The sequence below is a fragment of the Aotus nancymaae genome, unplaced genomic scaffold (genome assembly GCF_030222135.1).
Source record: "Aotus nancymaae isolate 86718 unplaced genomic scaffold, 86718_ANA_hifiasm-v0.15.2.pri h1tg000036l, whole genome shotgun sequence".
Classification (NCBI taxonomy): domain Eukaryota; kingdom Metazoa; phylum Chordata; class Mammalia; order Primates; family Aotidae; genus Aotus; species Aotus nancymaae.
The window spans coordinates 64,986,327-64,991,722 of record NW_026988450.1 but is presented as its reverse complement, the minus strand read 5'-3'; the positions used below and the strand labels follow the sequence as shown (position 1 = coordinate 64,991,722).

The 5,396-nt window shown below is 40.6% G+C and overlaps 1 long non-coding RNA gene across 1 annotated transcript; it reads left to right on the top strand.

Moving 5' to 3' along the window:
- The first annotated feature begins 426 nt into the window (after positions 1 to 426).
- On the top strand, positions 427 to 1,413 carry LOC105710824 (uncharacterized). The gene is made up of 2 exons (XR_001105886.2): positions 427 to 570; positions 1,313 to 1,413. It is a non-coding gene; the product is annotated as an uncharacterized LOC105710824 (long non-coding RNA).
- Positions 1,414 to 5,396: the final 3,983 nt, after the last annotated feature.

Here is a 5,396-nt window from a genome sequence, read left to right as displayed (position 1 = left end):
CTTTTTTTTTTCCTTTGCAAGTATGAATTGGTTTCTGTTGCTTTCAACCTCAAAAAATAAAAATAAATAAAAAAAACAACCTAACCCAACTCATGTATATGTCAAGGCTTATTTGCTATTAGCTATTAGGCCTCAAAAGATTTTAGAAGATGCACCCTTAAGTGGCAATTGGAGAATAAAAAGCTCTTGTATTTTGCAAATATGGTAACAGATCTTTATAGCAGGAGAGGACTTAGCCCTATCTCTCTGTGACCACTAACACCTTCATTTACAGATGTGGAAGGAGGTACCAAGAGCTTTCAGTATTGTTTCCAAAATAGCCTAGATTATTCACCATTCTTTTGTATTGTTATGTGCCTCAACATTTCCTGCAGAATGTCGTCCCTTATTTGACTGAGGCTTCCTGTTTGCAAAGATGCTCTCTGATGCACTCTGGAGTTGAAGTGTGTACCATTTGAAGCTCCAGGGTAGCATATTCTCTCAGAAATGAACAAGGAGTTGGAAGCTAATTTAAAACATCTCACAACTCCCATCACCTTGACTGTTCCAGCTGGGAAGTGAATGGAAGAGGTGAGCTTTTGCTGCTTTGCTGGAGATTGGTGTAAACAGGTGGTGGGGTATTCTAAATTTGGTCTGAGATGAAAACATTTCAAGCAAACAAAATTAAGCTAAATTATTTTGACAGTGAAGTATTTCTTTAGAGATGCAGATGTCAGTTTTATTAAAGTGCAAATCAGCATTAGAAAAATAATATTTGAGATTGTGTGTGCTTAAAAGCTATCCCTGACAAAACAACTTTGGAAAACTAGAGGTCACCTTTGCCTCTGGCTTCTAAACGTATGGTGATTTTGATTTTGATTTTGCAGTGGTAATGTGAAGTCCGTTTCCTCCCATTCCCAGACTTATGGAAGAAGGGAAAACTGAAATAATTTGTTAGGAACAAAGACATTTGCATTTGTAATGTTCATGTCATTCTGTTCATGCTTCTGTGAATTCACAAATGTACAGAAATTCAGAAATCATCTGGGGTAGGAGAGAGAGAAAGGGAAGGTGTTGATTTTGCATTTTGATGAATCCCTGATGTGGCAAATCTCAGATGACAATCCCCCATCTTGTATTGACGGACTGTAGCAATTCTGGGGTACTCTGCTGAGGAGTGATTAGAGGCTGGCAATGCAAAGCCTCCATGAATTCCAAATATATTTCAGTGTTAGCAGTAAATTATTGCTCCTGATTTAAAGCACACTTGGACAAAAAGATTATCTTCTGCTGATGCTCTTCTATACTAGATGCTTGCATTCATTGCCTCTAGGAAAAAAACTAACCAGCCAACCAAGAGGAGTCGCACTTTTCCATCTGTAGAAATGTGTGTTGCTTACCTTGTCACTTCAGCCCTTCTGAGTCTCTATTCTGGTGAGTAGATTTTGGCTTTGCAAATGGAGCACACTGTAGGGGAAAGTAGAATTACAAACTTATACTTTCAGAATGGATTTTTGTGGTGGGTCTTTCTCTGTAGGTGGGTCTTCCTCTGTAGGTGGGTCTTTCTCTGTAGTGTATTGTGTTAGAGCACCTTTTGGTGTTCATTCAACAAACAAATGTGCCAAACACTGCTCAACATGGGATGAAAAGTCAGTCAGGGGGACTTAACCAAGAGCTGTGGTTTCCAAAGTGTGGCCCCTGGGTAAGCATCACCTGCAAACTTGTTAGAAATGCAGATTTTCAGGCCTCAACCCAGACTTAGTGAATCAAGAGTTTGGAGGATGAGTTGGAGATCAACCTGGGAAACATAGTGAGACCCTGCTTCTACAAAAAAAAAGACAACAACAGAATACAATTCTGCTGAGTGTGCATTGCTTTTGCACCATCGTGAAGATGAAAAATCACAAGTTAAGCCATCCTAAGTCAGGAATTGTCTGTACAGTGGTTCCTGAATCTGGCTGTGTTGCCAAGGACGCTTTTTCTTTCTTTTTCTTTTCTTTTTTAAGACGAAATCTCCCTCTGTCTCCCAAGATGGAGTGCAGTAGCATGATCTCGGCTCACTGCAACCTTTTCCTCCTGGATTCAAGCAATTCTCCAGCCTCAGCCTCCTGAGTAGCTGGGATTACAGGCATGTGGCACCACACCCAGCTTATTTTTGTACATTTAGTAGAGACTGGGTTTCACCACGTTGGCCAGGCTGGTCTTGAATGCCTGACCTCAGGTGATCCACCTGTCTCAGTCTCCCAAAGTGCTGGGATTACAGGCACTTGCCATCACACTCAGCTAATTTTTGTATATTTAGTAAAGATGGTTTCACGATGTTGGCGAGGCTGGTCTCGACTTCCTGACCTCAGATGATCCGCCCACCTCAGCCTCCCAAAGTGCTGGGATTACAGGCGTGAGCCACTGTGCCGGGCCAAGTTTTTTCATTTAAACTAAAGGCTGAAATAAGGCCTGGATGTTTTGTTTTGTTTTTTTAAGTTACCAGATGATATTGGGAAGACATAATTTAATAACTTATTCTAGAGTAGCCACCTCTATGGAGAGGTTAAGAGTAATAGTTACGTCAGGCTGTGGAGGAAGAGGACAAGGACAGGGAGGAGGAGGAGGAGGAGGAAGAGGAACACAGAAGGCTGGAAGGATCCAGGTCCAGAGCACCTCATATGCCATAAGCCTGAGATAACAGCGGAGCATGGTTTACCTGACTGTGCTGATCGCAGCAGCCACTGTGCAGCAGCAGTATGGACACTACATCCAGAAGGACAGCAAATGTGTGCCCCTTCACAGCCTTGCACAGAGAAAAGCCTCAGTGACATCAGTTCTATTTTGAAATCTATGTTGAATCCTGGCAGTGGGAGGGAGAAATTGTGACATTCAGCCTCCTATCTTCACCCTCAGTGCCCCCGAATTAGGATTAAGGAGTCAGATGAAAAGTGAAAACAGAGATTAGAAAATGCGTTGTTTTTCTAGCAAAAATATAATTTCTAAGCACAAGCATCATCATTTAAGGTCAAAAAGCATGTTGATATTGGAAAAAAATATTACGCTGTTCTCTACCTTGCTGTTTAATTGGAATCATGTGCAATTTTGTTTGAATTGGTATCTCTAAAATATGACCTATTAAGTCTTTTGAGAGATTTCTTACGTATTTGAACACCATTGATAGGGTGGTACAACAGGGCATGAGTAATCAATATTTGGTGAAGGAAGTTCTTCCTGAGCACCTTTACAAAATTGCAGGGAAAAGTGCATTTTTAGCAAACTGCAAAATCTCTACTAAGAGCCTATGTAGAATGGAGAGTATTTGGACCACTTAGGGGACAGCATATCCACATACCTTAAGGCAAATGAAACAAGTAATTGGAAGCATTGAGAATAAAGTTCTCTGTCTTGCTGCCAATATCCCTTTTTCCTCTCTACTTTAACTTTTTTTTTTTTTGCAGTATTTTCTAAAAGTCTTCTTTTAAAAGAGAATATAGAAATTTAGATTTAATTTGCTACAGCATGAATTTAAGTCTCTGGAAAAATGAGAAGTAATTGTAAGATAACAGTAGCAGCTGCCTAACCAGTTGTTTCAAAATATGGCAATAAAATATTGAATTTGAGACTTGCTATTTTTATGCACAGATGTCTGTCATTGGTTATGATAGATTTCTAACCTCCCTATGAAGTTAATATTTTAGGAGGGGGTAGGGAGGATGATTATGACAAATTATGGACTTATATTATTCCTAAAGAAAATAGGAATCAGTGGAATCCTGACAGCAATTGTTCTCTCTTTACAAAAGAAAAAAAGCACAGCTAAGCTTATATTATGTTGCTTAATTGATGGGGGCTAGAGGGCAGCCTCAGATTTTGGACACTACTACTGTGAAAAAGTCTACAACTGATTCAGCACATAAAATCCAAAGAACATGAACTTAGAGGGAGAGCGAGCAGTTTTGATGGAAGATGTAGTTTATTTGCATCACAAATGGGAGGTATGGGATGGGTCAAGTGTATGAAATCAACATCCCAGGCCACACAAGGATGGAGCTTCATTATTCCTGTAAATGGAATTAGCCCGCAGCAGTAGTGTGGACTGTTCTGGTTATTTCAGTGAAAATGAAGTTTTACTTGCCAGTGGAGCAAGGTATAGTGTGTTTCCAGTCAGGCATGGCCAGAGCAGTTGCGTCTGTCTTGTGGGGAGGCAGGGGATGACTGCGGCCGGGGGACAGAAGTGGCAGGACCTGTGAAATGCTGCAGGCAATTTGATGGGGATGAAGGAAGAGGAGGTATTTCCCAGTCTGTTCTTTTTATCTTTTTTTTTTTTTTTTTTTTTTTTTTGAGATGGAGTCTTGATCTGTCACCCAGGCTGGAGTGTAATGGCACGATCTCGGCTCACTGCAACCTCCTACTCCTGGGTTCAAGTGATGCTTCTGCCTCAGCCTCCTGAGTAGCTGGCATGTACCACTATGCCCGGCTAATTTTTTGTATTTTTATTAGAGATGGGATTTCACCATGTTAGGTGGGTGCACTGGCTCACATCTGTAATCCCAGCAGTTTGGGAGGGTGAGGTGGGCGGATCACGAGGTCAGGAGATCAAGACCATCCTGGCTAACTCGGTGAAACCCCGAAGTCTGTTCTAAGGAACTTTAGTTTTGTGGAATATTCATAGGTACTACTTGGTGATAAAAAGACAAACAGAAAACTTTTCTAAAATAAATTTTAGGAAAGTCTTGCTTAAGCATCATTGGATTGAGTTTTTTATTTCAGAATTAGCTAAACTTTGAATAAATAAAGTGAAACATAAAGTTTTAAGAAGAAAAAGCATTCTTTCATTTATTAACTGTGTGCCAATGCATTACTTTCTCCTGTTTTCTCAGCTGTAAAATGGATATAATAGTATTCACTTGATCTACATGAAATTGCCACTATTCAACTGACAAAAAAACGGGAATTTCATATGGTTCAGGCCAGTTCTATTATCACATTATGTGTGCATGTAATAATGCATATTTCATAGGGTTGTTGGGAGAATTAAATAAGATGATGTGGGTAAAATTTTTTGATCTCACAATAGCAAGCACTCATTAGTGGTCACTGATTGTGTGGGCTGTGTGACCAGAGCAATATAACCGTAGAGCCCCTTTTTTTCTTTCTTTTTTTTTTTTTAAAGAGACATAGTCTCACTCTGTCGCCCAGGCTGGAGTGCAGTGGTGCGGTCTCGGCTCACTGCAACCTCCACCTCCTGGGTTCAAGCAATTCTACCTCAGCTTCCTGAGTAGCTGGGATTATAGGCGTGTACCACCACACACAGCTAATTTTTGTGTTTTTGGTAGAGATGATTTCACCATGTTGGTCAGGCTGGTCTCGAACTCCTGTCCTCAGGTAATCCATCTGCCTCAGCCTCCCAAAGTGCTGGGATTACAGGTGTG